General features: G+C 53.3%; 1 protein-coding gene and 1 long non-coding RNA gene across 3 annotated transcripts in view; both read left to right on the plus strand.

Annotated features, from left to right (window-relative positions):
* Positions 1–21741, plus strand: part of RTN4R (reticulon 4 receptor) — a 93585-nt gene that overhangs the window by 47338 nt on the left and 24506 nt on the right. The gene's annotated exons all lie outside the window — the stretch shown is intronic.
* LOC113992683 lies at positions 12179–15321 on the plus strand. 2 transcript variants are annotated; one of them, XR_005563978.1, is made up of 3 exons: positions 12179–12347; positions 13992–14096; positions 14996–15321. It is a non-coding gene; the product is annotated as an uncharacterized LOC113992683 (long non-coding RNA). The 2 variants fall into 2 exon arrangements; XR_005563977.1 differs by lacking the exon at positions 12179–12347 and having other exon boundaries at positions 13610–14096.

A 21741-nucleotide genomic window follows, 5' to 3' on the forward strand; every position in this document is an offset into this window, starting at 1 on the left:
TTAGTTTCTTAGCAGTTTCCCAGCTTTCCTATAGAGATTTGTTCTTCTTCTGAAGTTTATTTTTTAAGGTTAGGACTGAAATGTTCACCCACACTGAAAAGTAGTGCTGAAGTGAAAGGAAAAGCTTTGCTGTAGGAATGATGCAGAGACATTTGCTGAGCCACAAAGTCCACCTGCTGATCCCCTGGGTCTCCCACAGACACCCAAGAGAAGGAGCTTGGATTGGACCTTGTAGGACACAGGGACACGGAGATGCTCCAAGGGCTGGAACACTTCTCCTATGGGGAAAGGCTGAGAGACTTGGGATTGTTCACCTGGACAAGAGAAGGCTCCAGGGAGAGCTGAGAGCCCCTTGCAGGGCCTAAAGGGGCTCCAGGAGAGCTGGAGAGGGACTGGGGACAAGGGATGGAGGGACAGGACACAGGGAATGGCTTCCCACTGCAAGAGGGCAGGGAGAGATGGGAGATTGGGAAGGAATTGTTGGCTGTGAGGGTGGGGAGGCCCTGGCCCAGGTTGCCCAGAGAAGCTGTGGCTGCCCCTGGATCCCTGGAAGTGTCCAAGGCCAGGTTGGATGGGGCTTGGAGCAACCTGGGCTGGTGGAAGGTGTCCCTGCCCATGGCAGGGGGTGGAACTGGGTGAGCTTTAAGGTCCCTCCCAACCCAAACCATCCCATGATTCTGTGGTTCTATATCCCATCATCAGAGTTTGCAGACCGAATTTAGTGGGACTTTGGCTCCTCAAGCAGTTAAATGCTTCAGCAAAGCTTCCCTGTTCCCTCTGGCTGAAGCACGAGGCTAATTTTATCCTGCTTCCTCTGGAAATGTCAGCTTGTGTGTACAAGAATTTTACAGCAACTTTGTGCCTTGAAAACTGAAATCACTTTTTAATGCTAACAAGGAATCAATTTGTTTTGAATGTGCAAAGATTTTATGCCACCGAGAGAGAAGGCTTTTTAATATGGATATAATAAGCCTCTGGTATGTCCATGTTTAGAATAATCCATGGATTTCTTATTGCCCTGCCTCAGAAAAGATGCTGGAGTAAAGGAAAAGCTTGTGAGAAGGGCAGCCAGGGTGATCAGAGGTACACAAAAGGTCTCGGATGGGAAAGGACCCGTGGAGAGGTTTCACACTGCTGGAGACCTTTGTGCAGAGCAGAGCCTGGGGCAGGGCAGGGCAGTCACTGTTTTTAACCCTGGTGGCACTCAGTGAAATGCTGAGGCTGGAGCCTCACTGCATGTCTGTCACTTCTGGAGATCTTTGCCCCAGGATGCTGTGGGAGACAAAGGACAGAGTGAGTTTAAAGAGAGGAAAGGAGAAATGGCTTTTCTGGGATCCATTGTGGCCATGAAGCAGGTGGTTCACGTGCAATCCCCGTTTTGGAAGTCTCCAAACTTCTGCCTGTTCCTGTGTCAGTGCCAGGGGCTCTCACACTCCTACCCTGTGTCACCTGCTCATACCTCCGTGGGGGCTGCTGCTCTGTCAGGGGTGGGATGAAAGCCCCATGATCTTTGTGCTGGTTCAATATGCAGGTATTTGTATAAAAAAAGAATTTTAGAAAGGGTTCACAGGAGCCACTAAGACCCAGATTCAGAGCTGCTTTGGTGTTTAGGGATTTAACTTTTAGAAGCTTAAGATTTTTTTCTGTCTCTCATCTGTCTTTTTTGCACTAATGGTTTGTAATATTACAGTAAAGAATCCCACAGATGGCATTTTTCTGATTGGTTTATTGTCTGTGTGTGTGTGAAAATCCACAGTACACTGGTGTCACTGCTTGGGCTCCAAAGACAGACAGACCATGCAGCTGTGTGGTAGAATCACGGAGTGGTTTGGGTTGGAAGGGACCTTGAAGATCATCCCATCCCACCCCCTGCCATGGGCAGGGACACCTTCCACCAGCCCAGGTTGCTCCAAGCCCCGTCCAACCTGGCCTTGGACACTTCCAGGGATCCAGGGGCAGCCACAGCTTCTCTGGGCAACCTGTGCCAGTCATATAAATCACATGACAAACATCAGTCATAAATCCTTGCAGATGTTCTGAAACAGTGGGAATCATTTTGAAATGAAAGCTCCCAAATAATGCTCATATTCCTTTTCCTACTTCCCTGTGCTCTGGTCTGTCTGATGGAAGCTTTGCTGGGAGTGGGATGAGAACAGTAACTCCCCTTCCCCAGCTCCCTCTGAGCCAGGGCCTGGTGTCATCTCCCAGGGATGTTTCTCTGTGTTCAGGACATCTGATGTTCCCAGTCCACAAATGCAGGATGGTGCCAGGTGTGTGTCCCAGCTCCATCCCCTCGCTGTGTGCCGGGATTGGGGTCACTCTGACTGGACCACTTGGCACCTTTACCAGGATGCTGTCCTGATTTTGGCTGGGATAGAGTTAATTCTTTCTAGGAACTGCTCCAGGGCTGTGGTTGGGGTTTAGTGTGAGGATGACGTTGATAACACACTGATGGCTTGGTCGGGGCCAAGCTGTGCTTCCTCTACATCCAGGACTTCTCAGTGTCCCAGGCTCTGCCAGTGAGGAGCTGCACAAGGAGCTGGGAGGAACCATGGCCAGCAGATCTGTCCTTAACTGGGCAGAGGATGTTCCACACCAGAGAATGTCCTGTTGAGTGTATAAACTGGGGGGAGTGGTGATGTCACCATTCATGCATGTGTTCAGTGCGTAGATGTGGTGTTTACTAGTGGCCTTGGTAATTTTAGGTTAATTAGGTTAATGGTTGGACTCAATGATCTTGGAGGTCTTTTTCAACCCTAGTGATTCTGTGATTCTATGTATTGTGCATCACTTGTTTTTCTTGGTTTGGGTTTTTTGGGGTTTGATTTTATTTTTTTCTTTCCTGATTCTCCTTCCCATCCAGCTGGTGGGTCAGGGAGGTGCTTAGCTGCAGCTTGGGGTTAAACCATGACATCTGTGTGAACACCTTGGAGATCACACCAGCCTCTGGATCTGGTTAAAGGGATAAAAGTAAGTTTAGCTGATTTCACCAAGGTCAGAGGGATCCTTCTCCTGACACCCTTTATACCCCTGCTGCCAGAGGAGGACAGACTGTAACCCGTTGGGAAAGCCAAGCAGCCAGCCCAGTCCCACCCTCAGCAATGTCTGGATGACTCCCCCTGGCCTCTGCTCCACCATCACCACCCCTCCCACTCCATCCTCCTCAACAAAATGAGTGTGGAGACACTGGGTGCCTGTTTGCTCTGGTGGACCCTACTCTGAGGACAGGCTGGGAGAGCTGGGGGGGTTCACCTGGAGAAGAGAAGGCTCCAGGGAGACCTGAGGGCCCCTTCCAGGGCCTAAAGGGGCTCCAAGAGAGAAGGAGAGGGACTTTGGACAACAGCTTGGAGGGACAGGACAAGGGGGAATGGCTTCCCACTGCCAGAGGGCAGGGAGAGATGGGAATTCTTCCCTGTGAGGATGGTGAGGCCCTGGCACAGGTTGCCCAGAGAAGCTGTGGCTGCCCCTGGATCCCTGGAAGTGCCCAAGGCCAGGTTGGACGGGGCTTGGAGCAACCTGGGCTGGTGGAAGGTGTCCTTGCCCATGGCAGGGGGTGGAACTGGATGGTTTTTAAGGTTCCTTCCAACCCAAACCATTCCATGGTTCTATGGTTCTATGATATCTCTTACATGTCCTTGGCAGGGGCAACCACAGAGCCCATGTGCAGGATCCGATGATGTCCTGAGCACTCTGGAGTCACCTCACAGGCACCATCTCAAGGATCTTTTTATTTTCCTGCTGTTGGCCCTTCCTTGCACTGTTTTGTTGCTGCCTTTGAGCATCTGTGGGCCTGTGAACAAAATGCTCTTTTGTGGATTTGAGAGAAAATATCTTTGATAAAAAAATGGGGCCCTCAAATGCTGATTTTCTGACTGTTCACCCTTTCTTCCAAGAGGTAGTGGAACTGCAGTCGTGAGAACATGTTGTCACAGTTTGCAGATCACACACTATAGGAGGTCCTTGGTCCCTGCACCATTTGAGCTGTTTTTCTTCTCCTTGCCTTCCTTGCAACAGGAACATTTTCAGTCCTTCATAAAGAACTTGCAATAAGAGCATTTCAGAAATCATTGTTTATTCAATATTTATGAGAACCTTGGAATGCAAATCAGGTTGCAACAATCTAGCACGCAGGTGGTTACTTTGTTATTACACAATTTCTAAATTACCTTCCTGGAACTCCTTTCACGGTTTCCTTGCAAAGCTCTGATGTTGCCTAAGAGCTCTGTGCTTCCCCACTCTCTGTGAATTTACTTAATCCCTTTCCTTAGTCCCTCCAGCAGGAATAGCAGTTCAGTTATCCCCCTGACCTTGATTTGCCACAGTTTGAGCAGGAAGTCCTAGAATCATGGAATGGTTTGGGTTGGAAGAGACCTTGCGGATCATCCAATTCCAACCAGCTGCTGTGGGCAGGGACACCTCCCACTAGCCCAGGTTGCTCCAAGCCCCGTCCAACCTGGCCTTGGACACTTCCAGGGATCCAGGGGCAGCCACAGCTTCTCTGGGTAACCTGTGCCAGGGCCTCCCCACTCTCACAGGGAGGAATTCCTTCCCAATATCCCATCTAAGCGCATTTGTCCCACAGGTGGATAATGTTGTTATGGGATGCGTGAGCAGTTGGCTCGTGGGTCGGGCACAAAGGGTGACAGTGACTGGGGTGACATCAGACTGTGACCTGTCACTGCTGGGGTTCCACGGGGCTCCATCCTCATCCCTGTGCTCTCCAACATCTCCAGCAATGACCTGGACACAGCACTGGAAGGGACACTGAGCAGGTTTGCAGATGACCCAAAACTGGGAGGAGCTGCTGAGCCCCTGGAAGGCAGGGAGGGCCTGCAGAGAGACCTGGACAGGTCCGAGGGCTGGGAATCACCAACCATGGGAAGTTCAACAAGGGGAAGGGCCGGATTCTGCCCCTGGGATGGGGCAACCCCGGATGGACAGACAGAGTGGGAATGAGAGGCTGGAAAGCAGAGCCGGGAAAGGGCCCTGGGGGTCCTGGTGGTGCCAGTTGTCCCTGAGTCAGCAGTGCCCTGGCAGCCAGGAGGGACATCCCTGTCCTGGGGCATCAGGGAGGGGATTGTCCCACTCTGCTCTGCCCTGGGGCGGCCTCACCTTAACATTGGGGCAGTTTGGGGGGACACAATGGAAGGAAGGGATTGAGCCATTGGAGAGTGTCCAAAGGAGGGACACGGAGATGGGGAAGGGCCTTGATTTGAAGGCGTGTGAGGACACTGAGGGCACTTGGTGTGTTCAGCTGGAGCAGAGGAGACTGAGGGGAGAGCTCAGTGCAGTTCCAACTGCCTGGGCAGGGGCAGAGGAGGGGCAGGGACTGAGCTCTGCTCTGGGGGGAGCAGGGACAGCAGCCAGGGAATGGCTGGAGCTGTGTCAGGGCAGGCTCAGGTTGGATCTCAGGCAAAGGTTCTTCCCCCAGAGGCTGGTTGGGCACTGCCCAGGCTCCCCAGGGCAGTGGGCACAGCCCCAAGGCTGCCAGAGCTCCAGGAGGGTTTGGATGATGCTCTGGGGCACAGGGGGGGACTCTTGGGGTTGGGTCTGTGCAGGGTCAGGGGTTGGACTCCATGATCCTGATGGGTTCCTTTCAACTCAGGAGATTCTATGATTCTATTCTATGATTCTAACCCTGCCCTCTGGCAGTGGGAAACCATTCCCCCTTGTTCTGTCCCTCCATCCCCTGTCCCCAGTCCCTCTCCATCTCTCCTGGAGCCCCTTTAAGCCCTGGAAGGGGCTCTCAGGGCTCTCCAAAGCCTTCTCTTCTCCAGGTGAACACCCGCAGCTCTCCAAGCCTGGCTCCAGAGCAGAGGGGCTCCAGCCCTCAGACCATCAACATATTCTGCTGATCTCTCTGGGGTTTCTCACTTAACATCTCCAACATCTTGGAGTGCCCCTGGATGAGGTAACTCATCTGCCACAGCCAGTGAAATCTGTTCTTTGGATCCAAAGTGTCATGGGCTTTAGTAGATCTGTGCAAGTCATCCCAGTGAGTTCTTAGTCCAGATATTGCCTCCTTAACCCCAGGCCCAGCAAAGCCTGGTGTGCGCACTGTGCATTCCTTTCACCTCCCTGGTGTCAGCACAAACGCTTCCTTCAGGGCTTCCCAAGGGATCCCTTACCATTGGAGATGACATCCTCTGGTGCCAGTGCTTGCATTCCCCAAAGCAGCTCTTCCATCCTGGTGCTCATGACTCACCCTGGGCTGACAGGGGTGTTAAGAGCTGCTCTTCTGCTCTGCCCCTGCAGAGACCTGCATGTGCCAGTGCTTGCAGAGGTCCAACCTGTCATTCTCCACAGCAAAGAATAAAACAGCAGCTGCTGTGTTTAGCATAAAAATAAAGCAAGAAAAAACTGTGTTTGTAGCACCAAAACTTTACTGCCTTCTGGGTTTCTCTTCTCTGGCAGCTGGAGCACAAACCAGATCATCAAGATTTAATTCAGCCTGTGGCTTGAGCATCATCTTTGCAGCCCTTTCCCTTCTCCACAAGCCATCTACCACCCCTGCACGCATCTCAACATGGATCCCCTTCCAGCTAGCTGGATGTGATGGAGTTCTTGGCCAGGCAGGAGCCAAATCTTGCTGTCTTTTATTGCTTGAACATGTATTTGTTGTATCAGGTGTTGTGGAGAAGGAGCAGATGTGATGGGCCCTGTGTGCCAGCTCTTCTGTGGGTGCTGGCTGCACATCTCCTGGGTTTGCAGTGGGGGTGGTGTCCCGAACAGGAGCTCTGAACACCTCCCTGTGCCCTTGCCCAAGCTGGGATAACATTTTTTCACTCCCCCTTGCTTGCACTGAATTCATTTCCAGTTCCTGACACACTGGGACATGCCGTGCCACCTCCCAAGCACTCCCTGTTTCCTGCAGCACAGGAGCCTCACAGAGCACCCTGGGCTGCTCTGGGGACTCTGTGGTGTAGAGGTTTATGCCTTCCCCTTCCCCTTGAGCAAAACCCTTTCAGGGTGCCTGAAGCCTCACCTGCCAAGTAGAATCATAGAATAATGGAATATCTCGAGTTGGGAGTGACCCACAAGGAGCGTGGGGTCCAACTCCTGGCCCTGCACAGGACACCCCAATAATCCCACCATTCATTTCATATCCCACCCTGGAGTCCCTCCCTTGCAGTCTTAGCACCGGGTGTGCAAGGAAGCGGCCCCTTCCAGTGCCAGAAGGGGCTCCAGGAGAGCTGGAGAAGGACTGGGGACAAGGGATGGAGGGACAGGACACAGGGAATGGCTTCCCACTGCCAGAGGGCAGGGATAGCTGGGAGATTGAGAAGGAATTGTTCCTGTGAGGGTGGGGAGGCCCTGGCACAGGTTGCCCAGAGAAACTGTGGCTGCCCCTGGATCCCTGGAAGTGTCCAAGGCCAGGTTGGACGGGGCTTGGAGCAACCTGGGCTGGTGGAAGGTGTCCCTGCCCATGGCAGGGGGTGGGACTGGGTGATCTTTGGGGTCCCTTCCAACCCAAACCAGTGTGTGACTCTGTGATGATTCCACAGTGTGGACCCTGTGGATGGTGGGGCAGCCCTAGCAACAGGAAAAGAGCTTCCTGGAAAACTGCAGAAGCCAAGGGGAAGCATTCCCCTCTCTGCTGGTGGATCTCAGTGGAGAAGGCCCTCTCCCTGTGCTCACACCACAAAATCCATCCCACTGGCACTGACCCGTGTCCTTGGACACGACTGGCCCAGCAGCCAGAGGGCTGTGCTGGCACAGGCTCCTGGGAGAGCAGCATCAGTACCAGACGAATATTAATCCTAACAGGGGGAGGCAGAACCATTGTTTACCCTGCTTTTGTTAATCAGTTTGTTTCCCTTCGTGATCCCAAAATGGAATTAAAAGGCTCTGTTTACATTGCTGAATTATCATCTGCTCCAGCAGGTAAAGCACTTTGGCAGAGAATTAATGGAGCTGCAGACAGATTTGTGTCAAAAATATGTGCATATTTTCCCACCAAAGGATTTGTTTGAACTGAGCTGGAATCTCATGCCTTTGTGTTTAAATAAAACATCATCCACCAACCACCCACACAAGCTGTGGGGATGCTGTGGCCCTGAAACAAGTTCACCTTTAAAACAGCTGAGCTGAAGGCTTTTCCCTCACTTGATTCAAAGGTGATTTTCCAAGACCAAAGGTACCCTCGGAGCATAGCTCAAGGATTCCAAATCCTCTTGAAGGAAACATCCAATCCTGATGCCAGAGAAAGACATGAGGGTGTGCACTGGGATCGGGTTTGTCCTCAGGATCTTGTGCTAAATTGTGCTGGGGGGAGGGTGTGTATTTCTGTCACAACAGCAAGAGCCAAGTTATCTTCTCTGATGCCGCAACCCAGCACAGAATGGGGCCCTTGCACCTGCCTCAGAGAGCTGAAAAAAATCCAATTCTGATCATTTTTGCTCCAGCAGCACTAAATTTATAACCCAGCACAAGGAAGACAAGATCTAAAAACCAATTTAGCAAAAAATAGCCTTTGCAACTAAAAATTAATGCTTTGAAAGACCTAAATGAAGCTTGAAAATAGCTTTTTTTCATCTCCAGCCGATGATTCACGTGCCTATTTGCAAACAATTCAAATGCAGTAAATTGAGAGGAAATATAAATCAGGTTCCTAAGTGAAGCTGCATAAATCCAATAAATGATTGATGAGAGAATCCTGTTTTAAGACGCTGTTGTCTGTCTCCAGGGCTGAGGCACAAAATAATGGGCCCTTCGCCTCTGGGCAGTGAAGAACAGAGCAAGTTGCACCGACTTCTGATCCCCACTCAAGGTCAGATGCAGCTTTCTCTCTCCACCTGGCCCAGCTGCCCAAGAGAGAACTGAACTGCACAATAAAGGTGGCCTCACCCAGGGACCTGGCACAGCTCCTTATGGTCTCTCCTGGGGAGGAGGAGGAGGAGAGAACGGACTCAACAACTGCGCTGCACAAGAGATTCCAGGGCAGCCCTGCAAAGGGCTCAGTGCTCCCCAAGAAACATGGACATGGACTTTGGACAAGGGTATGGAGTGACAGGACAAGAGGGAATAGCTTCAGACTGGGAGAGAGTAGGTTTGGATTAGATGTTAGAAATCCTTCCCTGTGAGGGTGGGGAGGCCCTGGCCCAGGTTGCCCAGAGAAGCTGTGGCTGCCCCTGGATCCATGGAAGTGTCCAAGGCCAGGCTGGATGGGGCTTGGAGCAACCTGGGCTAGTGGGAGGTGTTCCTGCCCATGCAGGGGGTGGGACTGGATGGGCTTTAAGGTCCCTTCCCACCCAAACAATTCCACGATTCCATGGTTCTATGATCCCAATGCTGCAGTGAGTCAGGAGCCTCTATCTGGTTCCAGGGCAAAGGAGCAGATCTGTTTGCAAATGCTGGCTCTGCACTAGGACCATGGTATGTTCCTCCACTCTTGTAACAGGTCTGGGGCTGGCCAAGCCCTGAGGAGAAGCTCGTGGCCCCTTTGTGCTCTCTCTGTACACAAGGGTGTGTGTCCTGCTGGCACAGGGAGCTCCAAGCCCTCCTCTCAGACCCCAAGGGCAAGGGCAGCTGGAAGGGTGGCTGCAGCTGATGTATTCCCAGCCCTGATGACTGTGGCACCTGAAGGGCAGTGCAGAGACCTGTATCCAAACCCTTGCTTGGAGGTGCAGTGTATAACCAATATGTGGTGCTCACGATACAGATGGAGGTGCAGTGGGTAAGCAGTTCATGGGAGCTGATCACCAGGAAGGTTGCAGAGAGTGAGAAGGTCCCCCCTGAGTCTCCTGTTCTCCAGACTGAACCTGCCCAGCTCCCTCAGCCACTCCTGGTGCTCCAGCCCCTTCCCAGCTCCGTTCCCTTCCCTGGACACAGTCCAACCCCTCCATGCCCTTGTTGTTGTGAGGGACCCAGAACTGGACATAGGACTTGAAATGCCTCAGCAGTGCCTGAAGGTCTTCATTCCTTGTTCTCCATATGACCAGCAGCTCCAGTGACCATGCTTGGAGTGCTGGGAGCTGTGTGCAGACCCTGCACCTCCAAAGCACTGTCCTTGCTTTGGTGGTGGCCGTGAGCACCTGCCTACAGTGAGGGATGAGCCTGTAACACACCAGCAGCTGTTGGCAAACCCTTGAGGGAAGAGTGTCTGAGCAGTGGAAATCTGGGTCCCCTGTCCAGCAGTGCCCTGCCTCCAGCACAAGGCTGGTGCCAGAATATTCCCCGTACCCTGAAGGGCTGGTTGCTTGTCCTGCTTCGACTGAACATCTCTGCAGGCACTGGCAGGATGAGCTGTGTCACATGCTGCTGCTGCTGCTGCCCTGGGGCCCTGGCCTTTTTCCATCCACAGACTGATGGGCACATTGGGAAAGGGACAAACCTCAGACGAGTTGCTGTGCACTGTGTGGAGCTCAGTAATTTTGGGGGTGCCACATTTCCCATCCCTCATGGAGCCCCTGGAGAACAGTGGGGAAGTCCTGGAGATCATGTGGTGCAGGGCTGTGCCCCATTAGTCCTGCTGTGAGGTGTGTCAGCCGGGGTTGGAGCAGAGCAGATCAGCCCTGAACAGACCTTGCATTTCATTGCCTTCATCCTGCCCCACCATCAGGCTCCCAGGAATGTGAGGGGAGAGGATGGTTTGATTAGGGAGGCATCAGCGTGGCCAGAATGTGATGCCAAGGGGTGGGAAGAACCTGAGTAAAATCCAGACCCTAGTTGTTCCCTGCTTTGCTTGGGACTGGGAGCTTCAACCACTTTTTCTGCACCTGACAGGTCAAGGCAGCTGCCACCAGCTCCTGCTTCCAGGCAGCTTGGCATAAATCAGCATCAGAGGAAGCAGGTGACTTGTCTCCACTCCAGGTTGTCCCCTGTTTGAATTTGGTTCTGACACAGTTTTCATGAAAAATTTATTTTGTGAGAAAATGGATTTTCAATCAAACCAGGCATTTCTACATGAAATATTGTTTGCATTGACATTTTCCAATTTTTTTTTCAATGATACAGTTCCCTTCCTTCCTTCTCCCACCTTCTTCCAAAGAGACAAGCACAAAAATAATTCAGAAGTTGTGTTAATTTTTCAGTGAAAGTGTCTGGCTTTGGGTAGCACAGGACTGCATATTTTTAGAGAAAACCAAATATTTTTCCTCAAAACTGTGGAAAAGTCAGTTTTCAGAAATGAAACCATCACCTGTTAACGGAGTGGGGGTATTAGAACCATCTGGTGAAGAGTTTGCAGAGAGATTGGGGTCTGTAAGCAGCCAGGAGGGGAATGCTGTGTCCCCTTGGCCCCACAGCCCTGCCCATGCAAAGCCACAGGGAGCAGGGACAGCAGGGTCAGTGCCCTGGGGTGGCTCCTCTTCCTCATGACCCAAAGCCCAAAGTGTCCTTCTCCTGACGGGGTTCTCTGTGCCTGTCCTCCTGCTCTCAGCCAGCTCTGCCCAGCCCTTGGTTCCATCCTAATGAGGCTGGAGCAGACACCTAATTAATCTGCTCTGGTGACAAACGGCGTGTTGGGTAGAGGGAGGAGGAGGCAGCTCTGGGCTCTCAGAGGACTCCTGCTCTGTCACGGAGCTGATTCCCATGTGCCCCACGAGGGTGCTGTGCTGGGGACACTGCCAGCCCCTGTGCCCTGATTCCTCTTCCTTCTGCCCTATTTCTGCCTGGCCCATTGACAGGCCAAGGGAGGCTCAGCTTTCCAAAAGCTCCATGTGACAAAGGTCTCTGCCACAGGCATAGACTTTGGGGAATTGACCCTGGATCTGCCCAGGCACAGGTGAGCATCCAACTGCAGGTCCTCCCTCCTTTGGGTGTTTGGCTCTGCTCATACAGGACCAGCGTGGGGAGCCCAAGGTCACCTGGTTTATTCATCTGGAGAAGAGGAGACTGGAGTCAGAGCTCACCAGGGGCTGCAGCTCCTCCTGAGGGGCAGCTCTGATCCCTGCTCCGTGTGAGCAGGGACAGCAGCCAGGGAATGGCTGGAGCTGTGTCAGGGCAGGCTCGGGTTGGATCTCAGGCAAAGGTTCTTCCCCCAGAGGCTGGTTGGGCACTGCCCAGGCTCCCCAGGGCAGTGGGCACAGCCCCAAGGCTGCCAGAGCTCCAGGAGGGTTTGGACAACGCTCTGAGGGACAGGGTGGGATTGTTGGGGTGTCTGTGCAGGGCCAGGGGTTGGACTGGATGATCCTTCCAACTCAGGAGATTCTATGATCTCATAACGTATGATCCCACAACAGCCCCGAGCTGGATATTCTCCCCCACTCCCCAAGCTGTCTGGGAGCAAAGGGTGCTGGTGTGAGAGAGGGGCTGAGCCGTGGCTGTGCAGAGCAGGTGAAGCTGTCAAGGCACTGCAGCTGCCTCCAGCACAGGGATGCTGCTGACTGTCCTTCCAAGGAGCAGAGGTAGTTCCAGAGGGGCCTGGGTGAGGTTCACCCTGCCAGCTGTGGCTGGCAGCTGGCTGGGCACACGGCCTTGGGAAATTCTTACTGTTTTTCAGCTCTTGCTCTTTTGCAGGACTAGCAGAATTTCTCAGTGTAGAGACATTTGTCAATTTGCATAATTAAAGCACTGCAAACTCATCCAGATTCACAGATCCCTGCGCTGGCTCCCTGGAGACTCACCACTTCTCTCCCATGAATTATTTATTGGCAGTGCTGTTTCTAACAGGCCCCTTTGTCTGCAGCGTTTGCTCCAGATTTCAGCTCTCTGAGGTGGAGATGGTGCTGGTCCTCTGAGACAGAGCTGGGGAGAGGAACAGCTCCATTTCCCACAGCCCTTCCTGTTTCCCTCTCCCCATTGGGGAGAACAAGGGAAATTCCTTGGAACTGTGGAGCTGCTGCAGAGGGAGCTGAAGATGTTCAACCCAAGGTTGGACTCAATGGTTTTGGAGGTCTTTTCCAATCTTAACAGTTCTATGATTCCCTAAATGACTGTGGCAGCAGCAGAGGTTCCTGTGGAGGTGCCTGTAGCAGGGCAGCCCCAGGGCTGTGGTCCCCACTCTGCTTCATGCCTTGGGTGCATCATCATCAGGGGCTCGGGGGGCCTGGCACCTCTGCCCTGGGTGCTGCCCAACAAAGACCTGCACGGCACCTGAGGGCTGTGCCTGGGACAAGTGAGAATGTCTCTCCATCCCTGTGTGCTGTGAACATCCCCCCTGTGATGGGAGCTGCTGGTGCCCCTCAAATCCTGGACTCACTTCTGGGCCCCTCAGACAAGAGACACTGAGGGGCTGGAGCGTGTGCAGGGAAGGGAACGGAGCTGGGAAGGGGCTGGAGCAGCAGGAGCAGCTGAGGGAGCTGGGGGGGCTCAACCTGGAGAAAAGGAGGCTCAGGGGGGACCTTCTGGCTCTGCAACTCCCTGACAGGAGGGGGGGGCAGGGGGGGTCGGGCTCTGCTCCCAGGGCACAAGGGACAGGAGGAGAGGACACGGCCTCAGATTGTGTCAGGGCAGGTTTAGGTTAGACATTAGGGAAAATTGATCCATGGAAAATGTAGTCAGATATTGGCACAGACTGTCCAGGGCAGTGGTGGGGTCAGCCCATGGAGGGATTTAAAAGCCCTGTGGATTTGGCACTTGGGGAACACGGGTTAGTGGTGACCTTGGCAGCGCTGGGTTGACAGTTGGACTCCATGGTCTTAGAGGGCTTTTCCAACCTGATTGATTCTGTGATTCCATGATTCTGTGAGGCAGAGGAACAGTCTGGGTGGTTACACTGCAGCCAGGCACCCCAAGCTCTCCTGCATGCTCCCCTTCCTATGGGCAGCTCTGCCTCTGATGAGAGCAACCACTGATTAGTCCTGCCAGAAACCACACTTCCCTGGCTCAGGCACAGAAAAAAACAACAGATAACACGAGAGAGAAAGTCAGAGAGAGGGAAGAAGGCAGGAGCAAGTGGTAAGTATATGGAAACCTTGCTGGTGTTTGCAGGCTCTCCCTGCTGGAGTCGAGTGTGTGCTTGTAAATCCCACAGCAGAGGAATACAAATATTTGTGCTGCGGAAACACTCCCAATGAAGTCCTGGAGCTCTCCCTCTCAATTCCTTTCAGCCTTTCAGAGGCCTGTTTGCTACTTGGTCTGTGGGAGATGGCAGAGATGCAGCTGCTTTTGCACGGGCAGAGAGTGACAGGACAAAGCAGAGATTTAAATCAGATGTAAGGAAGAAACTCTTCCCTGGGAGGGTGGGGAGGCCCTGGCCCAGGTTGCCCAGAGAAGCTGTGGCTGCCCCTGGATCCCTGGAAGTGTCCAAGGCCGGGTTGGATGGGGCTTGGAGCAACCTGGGCTAGTGGAAGGTGTCCCTGCCCGTGGCAGGAGGTGCAGTGAGACCAGAGCAGCACTTTCCAGTCTCATACCCTGGACTGACATGTCACCCTGAACCTGGAGCTGGATCTGGTGGGAGGAGTTTGCAGCTGCAAATTCAGCCCTAAAAAGTTGTGATCTGCCCAAATTACAGATGCCTGTGCAGTTCTCATCCCCTCCCCACCCATGAATATGGATGTACAGCAGCGGGGATTTTAATAACATAAGCACTTGCTATTCGATATCCTGGAGCTGTGCCAGCCCCGGGTCTGCAACAGCAGGGAATGCCCCAAAAATGAGATGAGCTGTAAGATCTCTTCCCACCCAAAGCACTCTGTGATTCTCTGGCTGAACTGGGAGCACTGGCATTGGCACTGAGGGGGCAGTTCCCAGTGCTCTGCTGGGCCCTTTTGCCCAGGCCGGCGGGGCTGGGGGTGTCCCGGCAGTGCTGTGCTGGTTTCACTCGACCAACAGCTCCAGGCTGAGTCCTGCAGGGCTCGAGGGTTTCTTTTGGCAGGCCCAGCTCTGGCTGTGCTCATCAGAAGGTGTGATCACACCTGCAGAGCTGAGGCCTGCAAGTCTAATTTTCAGCTCCTGTCCCCTCGTTAAATCAGACGAGGCGAGAAATGGTACAATGCAGTTGGGGGTTATTGTGAAAAAACTCTGCAAAGGATTTTTTACAGTGTGATGGAAGCTGGAATATTCATCTGGGCTTCTTAGTTTTTGTTTTAATTTATTTATTTTTTTTTCCCAGGGACTGCTGTTGCTGATGTATTATTTATATAGCAGGAAATTAGACTCTGAGGACTCAAGTATTCTTCAAATAAGCTTCCTAATTCTGTCAATTAAGAATGCACAGGCTGCTGGGGCTCTAGCTTGGGATGAGCTGCAGAGGAGTGAAAGCTGCCCCTGGTCATTGCTCTGATGTGCTGCTACAGATACTTCAGCTGGAGGAAAAATATCTTAGTCCCAAAATCAAACGTGTGAGATGCTGGGAGGCTTATATAGAGCAGCTCTGGCTGATTCCAGTGGGACAAATAACTTCCCTGTGCTCTGACAGGGGAATACTGAAATGCTGAATGTGTGGCCGCTTGTTGTTCTGTTCTGTAGTGAGATCTGCTGCCTTTCCCTGCTGTAACAAACGGCTGCCAGGGCTGGGAGCCCACTGTTGGGGGGAGTTTGGGGTCATTTACTCCCTAATTAATGCAGTAATTCTTCATGTGCTCCCGGGGCAGCTCTAGAGCAAATGAGCTGATGTGTAATTAATATATAAAAGAGCATCTTCCCTCCTTTATTACCCTTCCTTAACCAGCAGGAATTTGGAAATCTGTTTGGAATTCTCCTCCTGCACCAGGCCTGTTCCCAGCCATGGGAGCAGGATTAGGCACAAGGCTGCGGGACGGGCTGTTCCCACCTCCCACGGGAAAGGGGATGTCATGGGGCGGGGGGGGGAGGGAGCAGTGTCTCCAAAATGCAGCCGGGCACGGGGTCGGCACCACGCTGGGAAACAGTGTTCCCTTCTACCTGCCAAAGCTCAGCCCCGATCTGTGCCCGAGCATCTCAGAGCCAGGAAAGAGCTCCGGGGGGAGCTGGGGCTGGGGGATCCTCACCAGCACATTTACCGAGCCTTTGGTGCCTTTCTGCACGGGGATGGCAGCACAGGGAGAGCTCAGGGCTTGTGCCCCCCTTGGTGCTGCTGAGAGAGAGGTGAGATCTCTCAGAGGACACCCCTTGGTCCCCTCCTGCCCCTCCTGGCCTGGACAATGTGTCCCCCCTCCCCCCTGCAGGCACTTCAGCTCTCTGGCTGAGGGAGGAGGTTTATTGCTGCAGCACAGTTTTTCTTTTTTATCATTGCTACGAATTTAATGTCCACTGCAAATGCAGATCTCTCCATCTGGAGGAGGGATAACTGCCTGTGCTGCCTGCTCTGCACAGGAGCTCGGTCTGCAGGACACAGACACTGCCTGGGCAGCCCAGGGACAGGGCTGGCACTGCTGCTCGGGGTCAGGGCTGCCCTGGTGACCCCCCTTCTCCTGGGGGACAAGTCCTTCAGTACCACATGCCAAGGACCAGTTCAGAAAGGATGGATTCCTCTGTGTCCCTGGGAGTGTGGGGCTGCCCCTGTGCAGGCAAAGATGACACCATCACCCTCCAGCCCTTGTAGGGGACATCACAGTGACTGACTTGCACAAGGCCTGTGTTAACTGAGCTGGGGATCCCCAGTCACAGAGGAGGAGAGAAATAAATTTCCTTGCTTTCCGTAACCCTTTATGGCCTTGGAAGCGTCTCTTTGTCACTCTCCTTTGTCAGCCAAACAAGTTTTCCCTCCCAGCCTTCTGTAGCACCATCCTTTGTGGAAAAGCTGCTGGGAGCATGGCTTTAATTTTTAAAGTGGTTTGTAGATGGAAAAAGATGAAATAACTCATCCATTTGCATTCAAAGAGCAGAACCACAAATCAACAGCTCCACAACACTGATCAGCTGCAGGAAATGCTGTGTGCTGGTTTAGTGCTCGGATTTGTGCACAGGGATGTGGGAAGTGCCCTCTCCCCCATTTCCCCAATCATGGGCATGTCCCTTTGCATGAGCAGCAGACATGCTGGGAGGTGACTGGGACCTGTGATGTTTTCAGGGTTGTTGGAGGGTGAGTGTGGCCCCTCACTATTGCTGTGGGGTGGTGGAACATCCACAACCCAGTCTCAGCTTCCCTGGGAGCACCACACAGGATCACCAGGGGCAGAGCAGAGCTGAGAACAGCTCCCATGATGAGGGTGTCCTACCCTGCTTGATCCATGGGCTCTCATTATTTTGGCCCCAACCCCTCCCTGTGTGCTCTCCAGAATCTGGCTCCTAATCCCACGTATCTGGATCTTGCTTTCCCTTCTCCTGCCTCCCACAGGATGCAGCACTCTTGGCCACAGGCTGCCCCTCTGCCCCATCCTCCCACCTCTGGTTCTGGTGCCCTCCCTCCGTTTTGCCCTGGCTCTGGTTTCTCTCTCTGCTGCCCTGCAGTGCTCGTGAGCCAAGGGCAGCACGTCCTCCCTCTGTGTGGCCACCACTGACCCTCGGATATGGCATAAGACCAAAAACTGAGAAACTGGGAGCAAAACTCAGCTCTGAATCTCTCAGGCTTCAACCCATGTGTTGAGTTAGAAAAGCTGCCAGCAGGCAGCTCACAGGCTGTTTCTGCTTTGAAGAAGCTTGTGAAATCTAAACCACACGTGGCATTAGAGTTCTTCATGCCCTTCATGCTTGGGGGGGGGAATAAATGCTTTTCTTCTCAGCTCTGGTGAATGCAGGGCTGAGCCTCTCCATCTGAAAACGCTGGGTTTGCTATGGAAACCAGGCCCTGTTGTGACAGCTCTCCAGTCCTCATCCAGGGAGGAATCAGAGACAAGGTTCCTGGGTGGGGAACAATGAGCAGGAGAGAGACACTGATCCTTTTCTGCACCTCGCTGGGGCACACGTGGAGCAGCTCCTTGCTTGGCTGGCCTTGCTCTCAATTTGGGAGGGCAGTGATGGAAAGGGGGACTGGACACAGGGAGGGAAACACAGCAGAAATCTCTGCATTCCACTCATTTCTCAACTGATTCTTTTCTCCTTGTTATTCCTCTTCTCAGTCTTCTTTTTTAGTCCTGCCAAATAGGAGCGTACAGAAATATCAGCCACAGTGTTTTAAAGAGGCAGCACACTTACAAAACTATATATCTGTCATTAAAAGTTTGGATTATTCCTGCTTTTCTACTGGTTGTCAGGAGACAGAGCTTTGCAGGAACCTGCCAGCCCACTCCTGGGGATGTCTGTGCTCCACATGGACTGTGGGGGAGAAGGAAGAGCTGCACAGTCCTGGGGGGCACTTGCCTGTCATTCTCAGCCATCTCTGTCATGGGTGTGGTGCTCAGCAGAAACATCCTGCAATGGTTAGGAACAGAGGAACTCATCACTCACATTCCTGAGCTCCTGCCTTTGCTGCCAAGGCTCTCCATAGTGGAGCAGGTGCCTGCAGAGCCAGGAGACATCAGGAGGAGGGTTTGGAAAGCAGCAAGGCATCTAGAGGGGCAAAACCTACTGCACTCAGGGTCCACACAAGTTCTCCCTGGAGGCCCTTGCAGGGGTGTCACTTCAAAGACAAGGGGGATCAGCCCAGTGTGGGTGTGCACAGCTGATCTCACTGTCCAGTGGCATTGATCTGACCAAGCCTGGAAGCCACCTTTACACTCTTTACAACCAGTAGAGTCCAGAGTTTCTTTCTCCCAGTTTCTTTCTCCCACACCTGCAGTTTCTCAGCTGAGCTGTGTCCCAGGGTCTGCAGCCCAGACTAACAGGATGCCCTCCCTGAGCTACGGTGTGAAATGCAAACACCATCTAACTCTGGGATCTATGGTACACATGATATCCATGCTTGCACCCCTTAAAAAGAGGGAAAAAAAATTATCATTATCATAGATCATGGCCAGGACCCTTTTTGGTGGGTCCTTGGGGTTCCCTTTCCCCAGAGTAACCCTCCAGCCAGGCCCAGCTCGAGGCAGGAGAGCAGGCAGGAGAGCAGGCAGGAGAGCCTGCTGCTTCTGCTGCTGACACCAGGTCTGTAAATCACCTCCCCCCTCCTGCCTGCTCTCTCCAGGAGTGCTTAAATCAACTCTAAATGAGCTCTTTTAAGGAAATGTAGGCAATCAGTGGTGAGTTATTGCAAGGCACAAGGGCTTTCTTAAAAGCGACCAGCACTTATTGGTCATTGGACTCCAGAAGGCACAACCCTTTAAATCAGAGCCCACAGGTCGGGCTAAAGCAGAGCCTCTGCCACTGCCTGGAGAAGATCTGTGCTGGAGGGTTCACAGAATCACAGGACATGCTGAGCTGGAAGGGACCCACAAGGACCATCCAGTCCAACCCTGGCCCTGCACAGGCCCAGCCCCAAGAGTCACCCCCTGTGCCCCAGAGCATCATCCAAACCCTCCTGGAGCTCTGGCAGCCTTGGGGCTGTGCCCACTGCCCTGGGGAGCCTGGTCAGTGCCCAACCAGCCTCTGGGGGAAGAACCTTTGCCTGAGATCCAACCTGAGCCTGCCCTGACACAGCTCCAGCCATTCCCTGGCTGCTGTCCCTGCTCCCCCAGAGCAGAGCTCAGTCCCTGCCCCTCCTCTGCCCCTGCCCAGGCAGTTGGAACTGCACTGAGCTCTCCCCTCAGTCTCCTCTGCTCCAGCTGAACACACCAAGTGCCCTCAGTGTCCTCACACGCCTTCAAATCAAGGCCCTTCCCCATCCTTGTGTCCCTCCTTTGGACACTCTCCAATGGCTCAATCCCTTCCTTCCATTGTGTCCCCCCAAACTGGCCCAATGTTGAGGTGAGGCCGCCCCAGGGCAGAGCAGAGTGGGACAATCCCCTCCCTGGCCCGGGGTTTCAGTACCTCCCTCCCTCCCCACTGTCCCTCCAAACCATCCGCTTCAGTACTGTGTGAATTCAGGCTTTGGCTGCTTTTGAGCCCTTCTCCAGCTCTTTCCACACTATCCTGCTTGGAGAGCAGCTGGAATTAGAAGATCCTGGAAAGTGGTGCCCTGTTGCTGAGATAAGGAGTGTCACTCCCTTCCAGGGTGATGTGATTCCTGAGCCTGCCATTGAGCTTTTCCTCATCCACCGTGTTTGCAAACAGCAGCTACAAACCTCAGCTGTGAGGAGGGAAGGAAATTCTCAGAGAACACACAATTCAGGACATTTCATTCACCTCCTTCTTTCTGAGGTTTAGGGAGATGGATGAGTTAATGTTTTCATCTTCTTTGCTAGGAAAAAAAAACACATTAGAATGAAAGTCGTGACGAGCTCCTGAGTCCAGACGGTGGGACTTCAAAAATGTGCTAAATATCATAAGATCAGTAACAAACCCCTGAAAGTTGGCGAGAACTGCAGTGTGTGAGTGCCCACACATCTCTCTGCCTTTGACAGCCAGGCTGAGGCTCAGGTGGGGCTCTGCCTCTTCCCCCCACCCCGCCTTTCCCAAGCTGTACCGGGGAGGGGGGTAACGGGATCAGAGCAGCCTGTGTTTAATGTGAAGACAAGACATTCATCAGCAGCCTGATCTGGTAATTTCTGTGCTGTGTGGTGGCAGTGAGTGACAGCTCTATAATCTCACTCAGGGGAGTCATCGTGGGGGTCACACTCTGTCAAGGAAACCACAGGTAATGTTTGCAGCTCCTTCTCTGAGTTCTCCTGGTTTCAAAGCATTTCAGAGATTCTCTCTTATTGTCTGTAATGTCAGGGGAGTTGCAATGAAATGTCATCCTTCCCTCAAAATATTCTACCCACAGATGAGATGTGTTGGTTTCTGACTGAGGTGGGGCATTTTTGGGTGCAGAAAAGAGGAGCAGGGGTTCAGCACAGGGCAGAGGCTGCAGCAGCAGTTGTGTGGCAGCTGTTTGGAAAATGGTGCCTTAGGATGGCAAACCCTCGATGACCTCCCTCCCTCCAGGGCCTGACATCTTTTCACTCAAGCATTTATTAAGTATTTCCCCACACCAAGCCTGCTATATTGGGTGCCCAACGTGGCAGACACTTCTGTGGCCATGGTCACCCACCAATACCAAGTCCCCACCCACAGAGTGCTGAGCCCTGTGACCCCTCTGTGTGAGGCAGAGCATCTCTCTGCTCTTCAGGGGCTTTGACACCCACGTGCTGCACCCTCACAGCTACTTAGCTGTTCAGGCCTGCAATGAGTCCTGCATCCCTTCCTTCAGCCTTGGTGAGGGAGGGTGTCCCCCATGGCACAGTGACTTGCAGGGTTGAGCACCCAGCCTGCTCTGGGCTGTTTGGGGTGTTCTCATGCAGGTTGTTCCTCTCCCAGGCAGCTCAGGTTGGAAGTGAAGGCATGAAAGGGCTTCACCAGCTCTTTCAATCCCACTGGAACCTTCCTGCAGCTGTGGGGCTGGGATACCTCTGAAAATCACAGAATAATGGAATGGGTTGAGTTTAAGGGGACCTTAAAGCTCATCTCATCCCACCCCTGTCATGGGTAGGGACACCTTCCACTAGCCCAGGTTGCTTCAAGCCCCATCCAACCTGGCCTTGGACACTTCCAGGGATCCAGGGGCAGCCACAGCTTCTCTGGGCAACCTGTGCCAGGGCCTCCCCACCCTCACAGCCAACAATCCCTTCCCAATATCCCATCCAACCCTGCCCTCTGGCAGTGGGAAGCCATTCCCTGTGTCCTGTCCCTCCAGCCCTTGTCCCCAGTCCCTCTCCAGCTCTCCTGGAGCCCCTTTAGGCCCTGCAAGGGGCTCTCAGCTCCCTCTGGAGCCTTCTCTTGTCCAGATGAACCCCCCCAGCTCTCCCAGCCTGGCTCCAGAGCAGAGGAGCTCTAGCCCTTCAGTCATCTCCGTGGCCTCCTCTGGACTCTCTCCAGCAGCTCCACATCCTCCCTGTGCTGTTCCCCAGGGCTGGAGGCAGCTCTGCAGGTGGAACAGCAGGTCAGCAAATAATTCCTGATAGCTTGAGGGTGATGCCTGCCCGT

This window comes from Pipra filicauda, unplaced genomic scaffold (genome assembly GCF_003945595.2).
Source record: "Pipra filicauda isolate LSUMZ 115617 unplaced genomic scaffold, ASM394559v2 scaffold272_size1030459_pilon, whole genome shotgun sequence".
Taxonomy (NCBI): domain Eukaryota; kingdom Metazoa; phylum Chordata; class Aves; order Passeriformes; family Pipridae; genus Pipra; species Pipra filicauda.